The sequence below is a fragment of the Anopheles funestus genome, chromosome 2RL, assembly GCF_943734845.2.
Source record: "Anopheles funestus chromosome 2RL, idAnoFuneDA-416_04, whole genome shotgun sequence".
Classification (NCBI taxonomy): Eukaryota; Metazoa; Arthropoda; class Insecta; order Diptera; family Culicidae; genus Anopheles; species Anopheles funestus.
In genome coordinates this window covers 2,193,462-2,214,495 of record NC_064598.1, presented here as the reverse complement: position 1 = coordinate 2,214,495, position 21,034 = coordinate 2,193,462, and the positions used below count along the sequence as shown (strand labels likewise).

The following is a 21,034-nucleotide window of genomic DNA, read 5'->3' as shown; positions in this document are numbered from 1 at the left end:
TACCCATTACCTATCGCTGCGTGGATCCAGTAGGCTTTCACAAAAGGGATTAACATGGAGACAACCAGCAGGGTAACGCGGGGCAAGGCAGCCAGTTGAGACGCGCACAGTTTGATCTTTGATATCAATCAAAAAAATCCTTTTACGCGCGTTCGAACCCCACGCGAACCAAACGGGCGCCGGAGGAAATAAATTTCAATTTCACCTCCAACTTCGCGGCGTGCTATAGTATGGTACTTTCCCATCCATTCTGCCGGCCGGAATGACGGTGTACCATTGTGACCTAGTGAATCGATCGATCGGCGGCAAAGTGCTGCTCATTCTCGACCGTTGTTGTGAGTGTTTTTTTGCGAGTGTGCGAAGCATTAATTTTTCATCGTTTTTTCCACGCGTGGCAGGCAGGATGTGGAATGTTGCTTCTTCAAGTCGCTTCATTGTTTCCGCATCTCGCAGTGATACGTTATGCAGTACACCCGTGTTTTCCCTTCGGACACATTTAGTGAAGCGATGCACGGATGTGTGGCAAGGTGCGCTAAATTCATCAAAGCAAGAATCGAGAACGATAACTCTCTGGATACGAGTGGAAGCGGTTAAACCTAAACCCCTTAGCTAATTTTTTACTCGATTGCACTCAGAATTTTCCTTGTTACTTTTTTCCGGCTGTTCATTTTACGGATAAGAAAAGATTCTCGATTTTCCTCAAAACGGCGACGGGATGCTAGGAGTGGAAATAATTTTAATGTCTAATAATATTTGCATATTATTTATGTCAAAACCTTTTCTCCCTCGTGCGTTTGTGACGCATCTTTCATAGTGAGCATGTGTTTTTGGTTTTGGTCGCTATTTTTTGCGTAGTTCCTAACTGGTTATGTTGCTTATGTGGTACGCTCCACTCGGTGGCTTATATCCTTGAGTATTTGTTCCCGGAACGTAATAATTCTGCACTGTGAGCGATTACTTGGTCGTGACTGGCTCGGAAGTTGGGATGTGTAGGTGTGAGATATTGGACAGCTTGTGAAGAATGAACACGAACCAGTCCTCACTGACTGTGGTGTTATTCGATTAAATTTTTATGCTGCAATTTGCATATTTTATGGTTCCTGTACATCCCATTCCCTGCTTCTCACACACACACATGCATTGGAAGGCATTTTTACACACTCCTTTTTGCCAACACTTGCTGCCAGCCCGGTTGAAAGTCCTTTGAAATGCGCTTCCGGTTTGAAATTTTTGCAGAAGGTGTGATAAAAGTGTGGATAAAGTTCCTAAGCGTTGACTGCACGAGAATCACGTACCAATGATGTTTATTAATCGTAAAAATAATTCATACGGTACTAAGAAGCATTCACTAAGACTGAGCTGCTACAGCCGCTTCTCCACACGGGATGACTCTTTAAAAGAATGAAACGACGAAATAGCTGCTGTTTCGCGCATTTCGACTCGGTATTGATTTTTCCTTGTCTCGGTGTGATTTTTAATCCTTCCGCAAAACGAAGAGCGAAGACAAAATCCAAACCACAAGCAATGAAACACCGACAATCGGATTTTCCGATCGAAAGAAGAGGCAACAATTTCGACGGAAATGGGGAAAAACTTCTTTCCCGATCGAATATTAATAAGCTTCTTACATTTCTTAGTTGGTAACATTTTCCTACCCACCGATATCGATTGGTAGGACAAGAAAAATGGTTCAACGGCCCCCTTAGTAGAAGGGTTGTGTCTCATCGTGGCCCATTGGTGGATGGATAAATTTAATTAAATTTCAATAAAATTACACTTTTAATTACGGTATTGATATTTTATTCGCTGTCGGATGTGGCTGCCGGTATCTCTTCGGCATCTGGCGTCGCTGTGTCTGTTTTGTGTAAATTTTCCTTGTAACTCTTTCGCAAAAACTTCTGCCATCCTCCCGAAAAAGGGGTTCCCTTTCATCTCTCTCTCTGCCAGTCCCAAATGTGGAAGAAAATGGTGTCGATTTTTGTGCCACAGCTGGAGTTTTCCTTTTACAAGCCGATTGAAAAATATCGCAGTGAGCTATCGGTTCGGAGCAATCCGCCACCTCTTAATGGTTGGCTTTCGATTCTGACTGTACTTTGGTCGGGACCCTTCAAAGAAGCCTAACCATCTTTCGATCTCTGGCCGTGAAATGGGCTGGAAAAATGCTGGCATCCAGCGGCTATTGAGTATTTATTGGAGCAAAGTATTCACGCGAACGTTTCCGCTGGAAGAAGATAGCGCTCCGGTGCAAAAGATGGAATCAATTTATAGAATTTGGAATGATAACGGACATTTGGAACATTTGGTGCGTAACCGGGATTGGAATCCTTTTGGGTGGTGGAAACTTTCCGATTGTTGATAGGAAAAAGGGTTTTAAAAAGAGGGGGGCATTTTTTCTGGAGAAAGCTATTGGAAGAAGTTATCAATTTTGGCCTTTTCGGAAAGCCACCCAGTCCGGTGCAGCGTGGAACAATCGCGGTAATGGTAAGAATTGATTTTTAATTAAAATTTACGAGGTGACAGTTTTTCCTTTCATGGGGTGGACCCGAAAAAAAGACCACCCCATTATGAAGTGGAAGAACAAACACGAAATAAAGGCAAAGGTATCCTTTCCCCATTTCCCATGGTAAAGATGCTGGCTGGTTTGATTTCGTGTCTAAAATTCGTTTGAATTTTATCTATTTGCCGTTGACCAGCAGAGAAGTCCCAGGCCCAGGCTCCCCCTTTTTCGGTTCCCAAAAGCGCCGTGTACAGTCGCTAATTAGCTATCAAAGGGTTTTTTGGCGTTGAAGATAGAGATCGGTGTGTGTGTGTGCAAACCGACCAAACCATACCATCCCGAAGGCTGGGTACAATCCAGAGGGAGCGCGGAATATCCGCTTTTCAAGGGATAGTCCTTTCAAAATATAAATTAGAGTACTACTTCTCCGCAGTGAAGGAGTCGTGACCTGTACGGATGGCAAAATGATACCTTATTTCAATTACACTCGATGAGCAGATGCGAGAAAAAATAAGGGTCCACGGGCCACGGTCAATACACTTCACCAAAAGGGTCCTGTTGGAAGCCGGCTCCTGAGCCAATCCGGGAAGAGTTTTTCTTTTCGGCATTCATTTGCCCATTCCGCATGTCGGCCCCGTGTGTGAATGTGATAATGATGTTAGTAAGCGTAACTCCCCCACTCCTCTTCCGTCCATCCTACCAGATCAGGGTGAGGGTTCCCGGTTGTAGTATTTGCTTAGGAAGGAATAATAACCTACCGACGAATCAATACCTATTTACATTTACCATCCACTCACGGACAGGTCGTTCCGTTCGGAGTTCGCTTTTGGTCTGCACCCAATTAAATATGTATTATTTAATTTCCTTCCCTTTTTTTTAACTGCACCTCATACGCCGTTTGAGCATGTGTTTGTACCGTCACCAGTCACCCGTAGATGCTTGGGGACGAAAAAAAAATTCGATTCGCCGGACTGAGCTCCGACTCTCCATCTTCCACCATTCCAGCCGATAACGGCTTCTTTACCTATCCTTCGCGGTGAAGTTCTTTTTCGGCATGGAAAAGTGTTTGTTTTCCCTCACCGGGGCAGTTTTTTTTCTCTCTCCTTCTTCTACTACGTCTTTGTCATCGGTAGGTCTGCAATGCCACACCGGAGGCTTAGACTAATTGCTTCGTTTTGCTGTGCTGTAGTACCTCGCCCCCTTTAGCTAGTTTGGCGGTTGTACCAACCGACAGCGAGATCTCGGTCCCCCCTCCCGATCGAGGCAAAACGGGAAGGAAATTAACAAAGATCAAACAAGCATAAATCCTTTTTCTGCTCTCGACAGTGTTTGCAACAAATTTCTCAGCAAAAGCCCGGTGTTCCGGTGGTCCCCAGTTGTCGTTAATTAGCTTTTGTTCCGTCGTGGCGCAATGTGTGCATATCCTTCGGACTTTGGTTACTGGACGAACCTTTTTTTTGGGGAGGCAAAAAAAAGAAACACATTCGTTACACTGTTTTCTTGCAGTTTCGGGGCCAGCGGCCGGGGTATGGGACAAAGCAAAAGTTTTTCCTTCGTCCGTACGGTTTCCGAACGAAGCGAAATGTTACAAATATTTATTTCGCGTGGGATTGGAAAGCTGGTAACAAATGGTCATAACAGTAAAGTGTGTGCGTTTTGGCCTCGGTGAAGTAGTTGGTAAATTTTTAAATAGTAATTATCGACTCCCACACGGTACACAGCACTTGATGAAGTTACAAAAAAAGGTTCTCAAAAAACTCTAAACGCACACTTGTATGAAAGAGAAATATACACAGGAACTAAATTTCTGCTAAAGCAACTTGATGTGTTGTGGCGAAAAAGAAACAAATATTTGTAAGTTTACTAAAGCTCATACAAGCTGCTCCATTAAAGCCCTCTCCACAGCTCTACACTTGATCACGTTTAATCTTCCCAATTGCATTCGACTCCTTCACACGGTGCTCGAATAAAAATCCAATTACCATCGAGTCACGAGCTTCCCGTCCATCAGTAAGCCAACAAAACAAACGGGGGTTGAACAAGTGGTCGAACAGCAAAAAAAAACAAAAATTACGACAAAAAAAACCCCAACCCCACCGATAAACAAATCTCGACCAATCCGCAAAATAGTCAAAAATTAACCTTCCCCAAATTGATCCTGTTTGTCTTCTCCGTACGATGCAGAGCTGAATGCAGCACACCGATGCACCACAGGAGGTGGCTCAAAAAGTGCATATGTCCTCCTGTGAGGGTTTGGGGTGGGCTGGTGCACAGTATTTAGTACCGTGCGAACATCAACATCATCATCACCATCAACATCATCGGCAATGTTCCTGGTCCCGGTCGAATGTCCTAGTTCGCTTTCCCGGTGGCAAGTTCGTTAATCGTTCGTTGCGTTGCGTCTCAACTGCAATCATATCGATGCACATGCGGATGCACACGGTGGGCATATGAAGGCGAACGCGCGGCGAAACACGAACGGTGGGCATTGACGCAAAAATCCAATTACATCCCATTGCATCCCGGATGCAATGCTTCACACACTGTGCACACGATCCATATGCAGTTTGGCGTTTCATTTCCACCAGGAATCTACGCATTCTTCGTATAAAAAAAGGAGAGTAAAAACACGGTCTACAAAACCATCATTGCATCCCGTTACATTCTCTCGTTCTTCCGTTCGCTGCAATCAAAAAACGCTAAATTCCCACATATTGGGCGCATACTAATTGCGGTCATTTTGCACTGATAACCTCGCGCCCGCTGTCCAGGCATACGACACAGCCGGATCACCCGGTAGGGAAGGTGAGAATTGCATCCGCTTTTTTCCTCCCTCCCCGTTGCTGGCACTCTGCATCCGCCGCACCGATTGGTTGTGCTGTTTACCGTGAAATTGTAAGCCTGTGTGTCTGCAGTTGACTGTGAAAATCAACAGCTAGGCCACTTTTTTGGCCAATCCTCGAGGCCTCGAGGCCACAGGATGAGGATGAAGGACCCGATCCACAGGACCTGTTGGATGGTGCAACCGTTCCACATGCATGTCCACGACTAACGACTCTGAACGACGATGCACGCGTGAACCGTTGCAGAACCGCGGCAGTAGGACATGGACGCATCCCTTTTTTTTGTTGTTGCTTTCTTTCGGGGTGTGTTTTTTGCATTTGCTTGCAAGCCGCTTCCTGGCTGAATTTCCCTTCGGGTGTTCTGCGGTGACCTGTTGTGTTCCCCGTGTTTCCTGTGGTAGTTGTTTTCGTTTTTCCTTGTTGTTTTGTTCTATTTTCGGGATGCATTCTCCTTTTTTTTGTATCCTTGCTGTGTTCCATTATCCGGACACCAGTGCTAAAGGTGAAGCCGACGACCATCAAACCGTCACACATTGGCAAATGTCGGTCGGGTCTGTTTACGTTGCTCCATTCCTATCATCATCAGTCAATTCATCACCACATTCTCGGTTTTGCTTGCAATGGGTCGGCCATTGGGGCCTCCCCAGCCTGAAGGACGCTTGAAATCGAAAGGATAAAGTGACGATAGACGATGGATCCCATTCGAGCGTAAGCTGCAATCGTTTCGAATCGTTTCGTAGCCTGCAGGATTGGCCGTTTAGAAACATCAACAAAACTCACCCCCAACCCCATTTGTGAGCGTGATCTTTCAGCAACGAACGACCTATCATTCGACACCATCGACGTGAGCACGAGAGCTGTGGTTGAAATCATTTTCGACTGCATTGGATTCGATTGCCTAGTTCGCTAGGTACGATTGCTGCACATGACCAGTGTAGTGAAGAAAAAAGAAAAAAACTTGGGGCCCTTTTGCTGCGATACGATACGAGATGAGGTGGCCTAATACGTATGTAAACAGTTTCCTATCCCTTCGTACTGCTGGCCGACGGAAGGAAAGAAATGATCCTTCTAAAAGCCAGTTTGGGTTTTCATCTCCGTTTTGCACCATCGTTCCTCACCATGCTTCGATCATGATTTATACGTTGGATGGCGTTCGGTACCGAATTTTCAATGAACTATCCGTTGTTTGGTAGACTTTTAGGCGCATTTTTTTTTGTTGATTGAATCTGAACGCGAAAGTAAAATCCGTTTTTCCGATTGCATTTTCAAAGAACGAATGGAAAAGATGATACGCGAACCAAAAAAAAATATAAATCGAAAGGATAAGCCGACCCGATCACCGGTGAACCGTACGATGCGATTGCGGCAAACACGGACCGGAAGCACAATGCTTCTGTCGGCTGAGATTATGACTTGTAAACATTCGAGTCGAACCACTTCGATAAATCAAAACCCGGATTTTGTGTCCCCGGGTGGATGAAAAGAGGACTTTGCCCGGGAATGTCTCGTCCAGTTTTTTGGTCAGCGAAATCCGTTCGGCAGCTTGAGGTTAACCGAATGTGTGCTAACGTTCATGGAGAGGATGGACTTTGGATGCAAAACAAAAACGAAAACCGAGAACCAAGAAGAGACTCCATAAAATAGCGCTTCGCTAGAGATAACGGGCAATGTTTGTGTTTCGTCTTTTAACTCTTTTATTTCGATGCATCTCGCCACCAGGGTTTTTTTTTGGTAGAGGAAGTGGTCGTAAACCATCAGACACCAAAAAATTCAAACATTCATCGCAAAAGCGTTGATTTTCCATGAGAGTATAATGGATATCCGGGAGTTTTTAGTCCATTGAATTGAACATTGAAAAGAAAGTACAAAAGATGCAGGTGAAAAATTATTGGTTCCGAAACTCCAAAAATCCCAACGTCCGAAAGAGCGTGATGGGGTGTGTTTTGCTTTATTTGCAAAACTCTACGTTTTCCCCCAAAAAAACCACACAACCGAATGAATAATCGAGGAATTTGGTGCGATTTGGCATCTCGTGCGGGGAGGACACATATACTAATGCTATTGTGTCGCATTCAACCCCCTTTCGAATGCATTCGATAGGCGTTATCGGTAGAATAATTAAAAATTTATCACTTGGAATTAATGCGCCTTTAACAACTGTTTCTCAGTCCCCGTCCAGCCAGCCAGCCAGCTCGTGATTGTGTTGGATTCCCTGTTTTCTCGCACCCTTTCATCGTCTGGAGTGTATGGTTTGTTTGCTTTTGGTGTTGCCTTTGTTTGTTTGTGCATTGTCGATTGCAATTGTTGCACATGCCACTGCACCGACCCTTACCGATTAGTGTTCGAACACTTTGCGTTTACTGGGGACGTGTTGGGGACAGGGTGTACGGGTCGAAAAGCTATTATTTTGCAATTAGATGTTTGTTTTGTTGCTTCACGCGGTCACTGCCATTGGTGCTGAAGGTGGTGCATATGTAATTGTCGATGCATTTTGCGATAGGAACTGCGCTTGTAGGTGTAGGAGCATACAAGGGTCATCTGATTGATTGAGTCTTCGGCTAATTACATACGATGGCACTGCATAGCACTGAGAAAAGAATAATAATAACTCTAGCGTCATAGTTAGACGTTAGACGTTGGACGATAGACGTTAGACGTTAGACGTTAGACGTTAGACGTTAGACGTTAGTTAGATGAAGCTCATACCTCCTGGGCTGCAATCATTTGATTTTTGAAGGTCTTTAACTGCGATTTTACTGGATCAATCAATAATTCAGCTTGTGATTTACAGTCACTCCAGAAATTGGAAAACTTCCTGAGGACTCCTGCCGTTGGATGAAGTCCACTGTAAAGAGCGGATTTTTCGTGCAGAATTTTCAAACGCGACTATCAAAATAAAAAGAAAACGAACACGAATTTTAGAAAAAAAAATTCCTCCGAAACCAGGATGCGGTCCGTGACTAAGCAGGAATGCAACGCCCGAATGTCAGGATTTACAGATTTTAATGGAAAGCAAATATTTGCCACCAGTCAAAACCGCCCGCTAGGCGCACCCTTCGGACACTTTTACATGTCGTCCATCGGTCGTCTGGTCCATGAATTTATGATGGTCTATCCCTGGAGTGGACTCGATTTTGGGCGCTGGAGTAGGTAGTTCAGATTGAGCGCGTTTCGGGTCTGAAGTGTGTTATATTTTTTTTTGCTCCACGTTGCATCTTGTTCTTTTATCCGGGACGGCGCGGTTTTTGGCGTCTTTCATAGTGGCAGCATATCGAACCATGGCCCGAACCAATTTTTGCGGTTTTGTGCGTCTCGGAAAAGAAACCCGTGCAATATCTCTGGTTTGCCATACGGCACGGCTCAAATCAAAACGGCTTCCGTCCGTCGATGGCTGGTCGAGTCTGCTGGTCGACTAGAAATTCCCTCGAGCAGAACGGGACGCTGGGTGGCGCGAGAGTGATATACGCAAGAAGCTGTCTAGCGTTCGGTATGGTTGGTATAACAAATTTCGGAGAATCGTTGACGGGTTAATGATGGTGATGGGACCGACGGCATGTTTGATTCGGTACCATCGACATTGGCATTGGCCACTACAGGCACAACAATGACGTTCATTCATAAATATTTAAAGTGGATTTTAATCACGAAAGTCGTCCCGATCTTTCGCTACGGCAATGAAGCCAATCCAAAAATTGCCTCCCCTACCGGTTCGGAGCATTCGGTGCGGTGCTGTTTGTTTTTCTTCATTTCAGTATCCGTTTCTCCAACAAAAAAAAACCGCTCCCCACCAGATCGAATTCCAACCGGACTGCATTGATGGTTGGATGGAGTATCGTTTTTGTGTAAAAGAAGCAATATTGCACTGCACCAAGAGACGTGGCGCGTGCTTTATGAGATGATATTGACCGTGATTGTTTCCTTCTGGGTTTCTGGGTAGTATTGAAATTTCTAAAGATTTGCTCTTGATACGCCGTAAGCTTGCCATACTTCCACTTAAGATGTTTACAAATCATTTCACCGACTAAAGTGCAGCGGCAAACCGGGTGGATTGATTTTGGGGGCCGGAAGTCAAATAAGAAACAGTGTAGCAGGAAATGGAGATAAATTTGTAATCCTACGATGGCGATGCAAAGCTGTCGAATTTTATGAATTCCAAATTAACGACACTAACCACTGTCGGTGAAGTTTTGGGTTTGGGCGTACCGGGTACGGTAGCGGCATCTCGCAACGTTAAAGGTTCGTTTATCGAGGTTTCGTGGGTTGAGTTGGGGGACCGGTAGTATCGCAGGTATTAGCAATGATCCGACAAGCAACGGGCTCTGTCTTGGTTTTCTCCATCGAAAGGGTGTAGCACTCACCCTGAGGTGCGAGTCTAGCAACATCGACAGTATGGCGGTGTTTATTGTTATCGTTTTCTCGATAATGGAGATAACATTTTCACAACCATGGTAGTGTGCTGAGTAGAACCATCGAGAGCGAGGTAATTACCTGCCGAAGACAGGGAGCAATCGTGGAGGATGCTAGTAAAAGATGTTTTACGTCTTCGGTGGTGGCGCCTGTTCCTGCTATCGAACTATAATTAAAGCAGTGGTGCGTTGCCGGTTCCAGAACACTTCTGGCGAAGAAAGTAAAGGTAGTGAAGATGTGCAAATGGCAAATTTCATTATCTAATTGAATTTCATTACGAACGGCATTCAATGGGGAGAACTTTTAATATATAAAATCGAAAGAAAATGACCATTCTTTAGTCGAATGTATCGACCATCTTGTCGATGTCAAACTGAATAATGGGTTCATGGGTAAATATTCATGACGTTGTCATCTCAATTCAGCGCCAAATTCTGGATCGAAACGATGTAAAAACTCCACTCATTGTTTCATTCCACTCCCAACCAACTCCATCCTTCGATTGATTGATTATGTGCTGTCAAAATCTTGCTTCTTTGCACTCCATCCTCGCCTATAACACAACGCCAATGAAAATCGTTATGAAACTCTCACCCTCACCCCATGCATGCATGTGTGTGTGTGCGTAATTATTTTCAATCTTCAGTCTCTCCTTTTATAGAGAGTTCGCGTTGCCTTCTACCATCAGGGTACACTGAAGGCGTCAAGATGCGGTATAGCTGGTGTGGTCTCCTTGCCTCGACACATGTACACAGTTATCGAACAGTTGGCTGACTGTGGCACATTCTTATCGCATCCCTCCACACCCGTTAGCGCTCGTCTGCGTCTGCTCCCTGGGGACACAGGAACTGAACCATTTGTTTGTTTATAAATAGGTTCCAGAAGGATGTGGCATTACGTACGTTCACTTCATCGCTTCATACGGTCGTGGCTTATGTCACCATCGGTCCCTTCCTCTCACACTTGCCATGCACATACGCACATAACTCACCATATTTATGATTGTTCGTCAAAACTTCTGATCAGCCCCGAAGAAAGGCATGTCGCGATGAAAAAGCTTCCAAGGAACTTGAGCTCATCAATTTTTGCAAACCCCGTTCCCAACCTTTCTGCGTTTCTTAAGATCGCTGCTCTCTGTACATGACATCGTAAGGAGATAATGATTTTGTCGTTAAAAGTCGCCCATACGCGTGTTGAGAGAGCGCTCGCGGTCCACAAATGGGGGCGCATTTTTCCATTGATTAACAAGGAAAAGCGTAGGAGATGTTTGTGGATGCGCTGTTTTTAACGAGTGGCAACTTCTGCGTACACGAGGGTGTGAGGGTGTTGGTGAAGGGTAACACACACGAACGAAAATTCATCAAATATGATAATGAATAGAAATAAATTTTCCTGATAGACACGGGGGACGGAGAGACGGTGCCAAAAATGACTGATTTTGAAGGAGGCTAATTTATAATCTTCACCCCACCACCAGTTGTCCTTTGTGGCAGCCTGCTCACGTTAATCAAGGCGAATGTGAATATGATCGAAAAACCTACCTCAGGAAGAAAAAACATCCAATACGATAAAAAAGGGTTCGTAAAAACTGACATATGTGGATAAGCTGATAAACAGCCCTGAAACGCCTAGCCGCGCGGCGAATAATTATGTAAAAACAAACGTTCTGTACGATGAAGCACTAAAAACAGTCACGTTGCTTAAGGAAAAAGCTTGAGTTCAAATGAGTTAAAAAAAATTACTCCTCCACCAATGCCAGGACACTTCTTTGAGTAAGGTGAAAAATATCATCAGTCATTTGATCAACAAGAATTTTAGTACTAAAAATCTTTGCATAACCCAGAAAAAAAGCCTTCATTCATTGAAGTCATCAGAGGGATAGAAACTTCGATTAACCTATCACTCACTCTCATTCTATGCGATGGTCGCCGTACTCCCCCCATTAAAGCGCGGGCTTTTCCGGACCAACAGCAAACAGGTCGACCTGTCACAGTTCAACTGGTATTGTTTACCTTCTATGGTATGTTTTTTTTCGTTGTTGCTTTCTTGTGTTGTTACTCCCGCCCATCCTTCCGGTAATTGATATCACTTTTTTTTCTCTAATCTCCCTTATCATTATTGCTTCTCGTTGCTTTCCTGCCCGGGTAAAGCGTTTTCCGTTCCGAGGTCAATTTCTGCCCTTATTTACCTTCAAAACGTCGTTTTATCCTGACAAGGCATAAAGATCGAACAAGATGAAACATCCCACCTCCTCCTGGCCTTCTTTTTTTTCCTCCTCCAAGTAAGAACAAAATAAAACTTTTCCCATTTTCCATCCATCCCGGTGGAAATAACGGCGAGCGAGAAAAAAGGGAGGCAACCAAGGTGACTCGATTTTCGATTCCCGAACGACTTTGCCATTTATTCAAATTTTACAATCATTGTTGTCTGTTATTATTACCGTCACCGTGGATGGCTTTTTTTTCGCTGGTGTTCGCGCTCCTCCTTGCAGCCAGGATAATCGTGGGCACGAAACGCATCCTCACATTCATCCACCCATCCACCCCATGGGATCTTCTTCCGGGTTTCTTCCCTACCCGCCTCGGTGAGAGGAAGATTTTTCACGCAGGAAAAACACGGCGGGTCGAACGTCAAACGTGAATGAAGTTAAATTAAACCAACAAAGGCAGGCGGTTTCGATCAGAATCTGACTGTGTACAAGTAAGGGGGGTAGGCTAGTTGCAGGACGGAGGAGGTTGGAAAATAGCGACGGAAATGGAGCAACCATAGAAATAAATAAAAAATGAGCTGATAAGGACTGATTGTCGTCCGCTGTTGGTATGGGCACCGTCTTGCCCTTCGCCGTCTCGGTGGTGTATCTTCGTCAATTTCTTGTCATGCCATTGTTTCCTTTCCGCTTTTCCCGTTGCAAGACGTGGCCACAGTACCGCTTCCTACGCGTACGATACCACAGTAGCGACGATGGCGGAATGGAACGACAAATTGTGGATCGATTCAAACGATAAATAGAGAGCGAACCGTTTTCTGGAAGAAATAGGTTCACACAAGTATTCCCGACCACTTCTCTGTGTGAGTGTGTGTGAGGGAACAATTGAATGACAAATAATAAGCAGCCTCACGAACTACAAACGGAAGCAGTTTTGGATGTGTTCTTTTTTTTCTTTCTTTGGGATTCGATAGTTAACCGTAAAACTCGATTTTTCATTCGCCGATCGTCTGACACAAGCAAGGGGGATGACATTTATTGTGGAGCGACATCGAGGGCGTATGTATGCCACGTTCAAATTTTGGTGGTTGCCATGCTTGTGTCGATACATTTTTTTCCTCTCGAATGAGCGAGATTTGTTGAACGAGATAAAGGAAAACAATTTTCAAGAATTAATCGAAATTATATTCCACTGCTCGTTACGTTACACTTCTTGTTCGCTTCTCAACCTACACCAACATAATCTTGGTCTGTGCAAGTGTGAGTTTGATGTCGGGTTCGATGGATCCGAAAACTAAAACAGCGTTAGGAAGGGAACGATGGTTGGGCTCCATCGTACCCAAAAACCGTGGTGACGGTATGGTGGAGCAATCCATTGTTCGTCGTAGATCTGCGTGGGAAATTCGACATCCGCGACGTCCGTTCGACGACCGCTTTGAAAGCGTGTAATAAAACAGAAACAGAACGACGCAAGTGAACGCAAACGATGGGGCCAACTCGCTGAGGAACGCCACCGAAGTACTTTACGAAACACCTGAGGAAAGGTTCGGTTCGGACGGTACAGAGCAAACGTGACGTCGCTTATGATTGAAGGTGGACGCCGTCTTCCTTCCGGAACCGTTGATCACAAAGAACGAAGATTAATGTTTTGCACTTGATTGAAAAACTTGTGTGAATCGATAGTGTTTTTTTCTCTCATTTTTGTAGCCTTTTGTCAATTCAATACATACCCATCTACCAGCATTTGTTGACGTTTTAACGAAAAAAAAAATCAGATAAAACGTTCCTCTATACCTTCCATGAGCGTAACTGTGAGTATGTTATCGAACAAGCAGCTAAAATCGAATTCAATTTCATTCTGAAGCTTGCTACAAACAAACATAAAGTAGTTGGAAATTATAGAAGTTTTCGAGAATCAATTGCTCACCCTCCTTATCGAGATGGTTCGCATCCCTTCAATTGTAACCGTCCGTTCGCAGCATCATTCCGTAGATATGAAATCGAATTTTCAATGAGCACTCATTCGGCGTCATTTCATTAGTCACGCCGTCGTAAGGGCACGGCCCCGTAGTCTCTCTTCGCCCTGCTTCCCGATGGCGTGAGGAATAATTTTATCAAACAAAACATCTTAATACTCGAGCTAAATGGATCGTAATGAAACTGTCGATATGGTGTTACGTACACGGTCCGTTCGAAACGTTTGCTAGGGTCCGCCTTCTGGTGGAATTCCCCCAGTATACGGAGTAGGGAAAATACGGGCCGTACATGTTGGGTTTTAATAGTTTTCGGTTCGATATCGTCGCCGACCGATTGAGGTTTGGATTGTGGCGAGTGGATCAAGTGGAAGCGAATAGAAAATTCACGATCGGGAGAGTGTTTTACGATCAATTAAACCGCAATATACGGGTAATATGTTTTAAGCCTCTTCTGATGAAAGATGAACTTTTCTAGCAACGTTTCCAATGAGTACAGTACCGATTATAACACAAATATCCAATATTTTATGCGTTAACTTAAAGAAATTGAAAAAATCATACATTCTTAAATAACTACCTTGAATAATTGGAAAAATGATCAAGGTTTTGGGACGTTGAGACGTAGGAAACATCCCTCAATACACTTCCTTACTACATATTACCTCGTCAGTAGCGTAAGCGAAACAAACATCCTGCAAAAGGGGAATCATTTCCGGTTTAATTGATGCTCATCTGAAGCCTTTTTGCTTGTCGTCGTTTCTATTCTATTGCTTACTCTTGCGTGTCTTGTAGACAACCGTTTCCATGGCCAAATACGGTACAGAAAGCCGTAAAAGTTATTGAACAAACGAATTATTTTTCGCGTTCGTATCTGGTCGAAAATCGACCAACAAAAGAAAAAAGGATTCCCCTTAATGAAGTACTTAAAATCCGTAACTCGAATCCACTGCCGACCACAAGAGGGAAAGTAATACTTCCTAAAATAATACACCATCCTGAGCTTCTTATCGAAGGTTACTCCCGTTCGGTTTGGATGACTCGGTAACATCGAATAAATTGACGAGATTCCAGCGATGTTGTTATGCCATGTAAGGCAAAGTGCTCAGCATCCATTTTTTTCCCTGGAGTGAGGGAAAGGATGCTTCTCCGATCGGCCAGCTAAGAGCTAAGTTGGAGAACCTGAGCAGTACCAGCATTTTGCCCTTGTCCAAACAAGCCGACCGAATTGCGGACATTCAAAGAGAAGTTTTTTCTCCTTTACTTTCACTTCGCTTTTTCGGTTATGGAGTGTGCGGTTTTCCTATTTCTGAACATTTTAATGAGTGATTCTGTTCGACTGTAGTCTTTCTTTCGATGAGGATTTTTTTGTTTTGGTTTTCGGTTCTTGAGGATAAGGATAGGAAATGTGGACGCGCCTCTTTCCACTCCGCCCGCCAATGAAGGGCCCTGTTAGACAAGATCTTCATCAATCGCTGAACAAATCGCACATTCAGGACGAAAAACGATAATCTCTCCTGCGCTGAAGTTTTATGGTGCTTCAGGGCAGGAAAGCACCGGGACGAAGGATCGAATTCGGAAAAGGGTTAAAAATTTGATTAAATTTTTTCCCAACCAACAAGCCAGACGGGCTCATCCTTTTTTTGGGGCTCGATTTGAGTTGGCATCTAATATTGGCTTTCCAGCTAATTAAGCGAGTGCAATTTGACGTGTTTTTTTGTTGGTGTACTTTGCTTATTCACTTTTGTGAAAACCAATCTGTAAAACCTGGAAGCCTTCAAAATCTTTTGATCCGCGGTCTTTTTCGTCTCGAGGGTGTTGATAACGAATGGCCGGAAGCAAGAATCGAAAACCTTTGAGATTGTGTTTTGTGCCTCAGTGTGCTGTGGCACGTCATTTGTGTTGAGCTGGGTTCGTTTCCCATCCCGAAACAGAATGTTCAAAAATTAATGCCTGTGCGTGGATGAAAAAAAATCGCTCAACCGAACTGAATTCAATAACGTCCCAGCTTAAATTTCACAATCATAAATCATACGGCACAGCAACTGTGCACGGCTGAAAAGTACGGGAATTGGTAATTGAGCGTTCGTTGTACTCACCTGAGGATCGGACGGGCTGTAGGAACGGAACCAGGGCACGGTGACGAATTTCGTCAGCATCGCGTGATGTCGATGGGTTCGTCGTCGAAGATAGAGAAAAGCACACCGAAGAGCAAGAATGAGAAGAAGAAAAAAACGAGATCATCTTATTATTCAAATGAGCATACATTTATTGTGTTTGATTCATGCATTGTGCCCCGAATGGCCGGAAAGAGCTCCGAGGGCATGCAAACAACAAAACCAACCACCGAAGGAAATGCGTCCAAGTGAGCCGGGGAGGGGGATGAAGCCGTATGTCTTCGGGGGGGAACGGAACACACAAAAGCGGGAGGGTTAAAGGAATTCCTGATCGTTGCACAGTATTGATGGGACGACGGGGCACGAAAACCACGGAAGAGTTGCAGGAGCAGCGCGAGAAAAACATAGACGACTGTGAGAAATATCTAAATCGAATCTGGCCGACGAAAGACAGCGGGCAAAAAAATGGAAGCTTGATCCTTACCAAAATTGAATCGAAACGATGTTTTCCCCCATTCACTGCATATGTGCTTAGTAAGAGCATGAAGAAGCTACCATGTAGAATGCGCATCAACTCTTTCAATGAATGGAAGGAAAGAGGTTCGGAATGAATGAAAAAAGTGAAACGACATCTTAGCGATCATTCCCCGATCTTGGCTGCCAGCGCTGCCAGATAGTACGGAGACGGTGAATCGCAATGGAGGAAAGCACGTTGACAAGCGCGAGGAGCGGAAAGTGTAAGTGAATGAATGAAAAATAATATTTAAGAAAAAAAAGCGATATGGTAATGATGGGAAAATGATGCCAAACTGAAGAGAAAAAAAAACGAACAAAAAATGCCAAACCGAACACTGAACCGTCTACGATCGGAAACGGTTCGGTTGTCTGTCTCCCGGGTCTTTGGCCGGCTATATGAATATGTTCACATTGGAACGCATCTGTGCATAAATTAATATTGCCACAGACGCGCAGACGAACTGACAGATTGAGGACAGTGAAATAAATGAATGAATGGTGGTTTCATTCGATTTTTATGCACTTGAAAGGACGGTACCGAGATCAATGCCAAGTATTTGAAATAGTTTCTTTTCTCGGCTGTGTGTTGTTGCACTAATTATAGTGGTAAGTTAGTCAAACATTGTTCCAAACTATTGTGACAGATTCGATTATGACTGGTGAGAATTAACTTCCAATCGATTTGAATCACATTTGAATTCTCGAGTATCCCTTCCATATGATGTTGTTTTCGACTGTGACATGTTTCGAACCCATCTGTTTCGTGTCTTTCTCCCGACTGTCAAATGTCATTGGAACAACTTTCCCAGCGCAAGATAGAGCTGGATACATGGTTTGTTCTCCAGCTGTGGTTCGTCTGTTCGATGAACGCCAAGAAGCGGATCAAGTCAGTGAAGCTTCCTTCTTCACACGCCAACGGCATGGAAACACGAATCTTCGCCTGGTCGCGCCATCGCCAAGAGCCATCTGTGAGTGCAGCAGTGCAATCGATCGGCGGGTTGTCGCTCGTGGAAATGCGCATGTGCTTCGCTTCGATGCATCCATCGGTATCGGATGGTATCGGTGATCGAAATGCAAACGGGCGTAAGAGAGAAAGCCACTTGGCGCTTCGAACGAGACGGCTCGAACTGCATCCTTTCCAATTGCAGCAAATTGCATCCGTTGTCCCATCCTGTCCACCCAGCTCGGTCGTCGTGCTAGTGATTGTGAAACAGTTGTCAATACCAATCTGTTCGATCTGCTTGCTTGCCGAAGTGCAAACGGGATGGAACTACCGGTGACTGTGCGACTGTGATGCGTCGGAAAAAACTGGGGAAAAAAATTCCATCTATCATCATGCAACCGTTGAACCTTTAACCTTCGAAAGGGGGTTAGTTCCGCGCTGCCTGGTGATGACAAAAACTGATATTTATCAGCAATTAACGTTTCATGCCTCATGTATACGTCTCTTTCTCTCGCTCACCCTCAGCATCATTCCCTTCTTTTCATTTTATGCAAAAACCCTGTCAAGTGCAGCGAATGGTCAACCGCAGACCAATTGCACTTGCCGAGACGAGACAATGCATTTCCACTTGTCCAACTGCACTTGCCGTCCCCTTTATCTGGGCCGAAGCGATTTCACCAATTGTCATCTCATCGATGTGCGCTTAATGCGCGATTTTCCTCCAACATAATACGCCCACCGATCATTTCATTTGCATGTGCGCGTACGCATTTGCTAGCGAAGCAATGGGAAATGAGGGTTTGAAAAATAGAATCGAATGAACATTCGAAAGTTATGACCAACATTCGCTTCGCCATTATCGTTTTTCCGTCCATGATCTCATCTCTCGCAACATATACAATTGGATGCTGAACTGAACGCGCGTGGAAGCGCGTCTGTTTTGGATGCTTTACATGCTTTGTTTATAACAATTTCAATAAAAGCCACCCACACCGACAGGAAAAGTTACCCTTACGTTACGGTTTCCCCCTGTGCCATTGTGGATGTATCCCGGGCAGTTAATCTCGAAGCATTATTAACCATTTATCCAACAAAAAGCTTGTGGATAGGTATTGTTTTATTTTTGATTCAACATAAAGAGCAGATAATGAACCGTAGTATAAGATTTGATCAACTAAATAAATAAACAAAAATAAAGAAAACAAAAATTGCTTCCAAATTGTCAACCATATATCATTCACGAAGTCCCATTCCCATTGTTTTTGATGCTGCAACCGATGTATCATTGCATGGTTAGAGCCACACACACGGTATCACCTCAATGCACGATAGCCTGTCGCTGGTGCAATGCAGTTCGGTGTCCAACCGCTTCCTTTTCCTTCCCACCACTAAACGCTTTCCCATCCTTTAACCGTGTATTTGTTTTCACTGTTCGCATTGACCCGTGTTCCCGCACTGGTGGCTATAATTACAGCATTAATTATCCAAATAATTATCGCACGCCTTTCGACGCCGGGGGTTTTCGTGTGGAAAAGTCGTTTTTCAATCAAACTGCGGTCCGTGTGGTCCGCTACTCGTGCTGCGGTCGGTCGCCTTTAAAGTGAATCGAACCCCAGCAGAAGAAACCGAACCGAAGTCTTCAAGAATTCCTTAATCATACAGACCGAAGTGTATAAACAAGCGGAACAGTGGCTCCAAAACAGATGGCTCCATGCGTCGCGATTTTTACATTCGCATGTATCGGTAGCGGCTGTACCGCACCGGAAGTACGATACTTTACACGCTTTCCAGTTCCAGTTCCGGGGTGAAGTTGGCTACACACGGAGCAATGAGCGCCCCCGAGCAAACTGTGGTATAAATATGGCTAATCGATAGCACAGCATAACCGTGGCGATCATGCTATAAATGTAACTGATCTATTTAAAGAGGATCGGCTGCTCTTAAGATGTCAAAAAACATCAGCCCAGTATCGCTGTGTCTTGTTTAGATTCCCGCATTTGAGTGATCTTGTCACAAACAACCACTCACGATCGCGATTGATCCTCGCTCAAAGTCACGTGTCACTGTCAGTTTCGTACGCTGCGGATCGGAAACATTTCTTATGCGCCATCGATCATGGGACGGCAATGGCTTTCAATTCATGCTCACTGCAGTCGCCGATCTTCACAGGAGGAGATCAAAAATTTTGCTAACACCAGTATCAAACACCAGGACCAGGATTAAAATATTAATTGCAACATTAATTAGGCACGGACGAGAGGATGGAGCTGTGTGTTTTCTCCCAATCCGTTTTCCACCATTCCCGGAAAGCATAACAGCTCAACCTACATGGAAAACATGGAAAACATGCAGGCACTTCTTAGAAACCCGGTGTATGTTTATCTTGCTAATTGGATCAATTTTCACGCGTTCAATATTCCCTCGAAACCGTTCGACGACCTTCCTTAACGACTGCTTTCCCGCCGTTTACTCCGGGCTCGGTTGCAGCACGACACTTGTCCGGGCACATGTACAAGGCGTGTGAGACGATTGAGAAATTTATGTTGCCAGTTGAGGCGTCCATGCCCATCTCCTTGTGGGCCCTGACTCCAAGAGCGTTTTGAGCGCCAACTGCAGCATTTCGGGCCGATGTTTATTTATCTTGCCGAGAGACCGAATCAACGGGGGCGCCTTTGGTCTACGGTCGGCGATCAGGCGGACCAACTATCTTTGATACGCGACCGAGAAGTGGGTAGTGAGATTTTGAACCGCTTGCAACAACATTTCTACACACGCTTCACCGTTTGCTTTACTTTTGGTTTGATGGTGCGTGCTTCGGGAATTCGATATTTATAGCCTATTAGCTTCGATTTCCGTCGTTCATGGGGAAATGATGTAGAACGTTGTATTATAGCAACTGGATCGGGCAGCGTGATGAATGTAGCAGGCGATAGAATGAAATACTTTGAAGTTCTTCATGAAATATTCACTTCGAAATCAATCTTGTTTGCAAAAAAAAAAACAACGACAGATGCATTAGATGTCATGAGTTGTCAGTTTTGGATGTGAGGTTTTCCCCAAAGCTAGCACCCACTAGATAAGTCGGTGTGATATGCGTTCTTGGAAGGCTGCCCTTGGTTTTGTGGAAGAAACAAACAAGAAATCATGGCACACACAAAAAAACAACAATACGCCGACCCACGTGTTTACGCAAAGTAGGAACGCACTGTGACGAAAAGACGTGCGTGAAGGTGAAACCAGAAGTACAGAGAATCGTAAAAATTCAATTTAACACAAATTGACGGACCGTACGCGAACGGACATTTAATGGCCGCGTACGTGTTGGCGCGCTTTTGGCCGACCATAAGCCGTACGGGGTGTAAGGTTTTATTCGATGCGATTAATTTAAATCTTTTCAAGAACATTCGAAGGACAATGGTACGGTTCAGGCGCATGGGACGAACGGGTGCGGGGGGAAGATCCTGGTTCGGAGTGAAGGACAGGAATCGAGCTACAGATAACTGCTTAAAAACGCTGCGGTGTTGAAACGATT

At 44.6% G+C, this 21,034-nt stretch overlaps 1 protein-coding gene across 5 annotated transcripts in view; it reads left to right on the top strand.

The window, feature by feature from the left end:
* The window catches only part of LOC125760700 (homeobox protein cut), a 168,920-nt gene that overhangs the window by 54,422 nt on the left and 93,464 nt on the right, over positions 1 to 21,034 (top strand). The gene's annotated exons all lie outside the window — the stretch shown is intronic.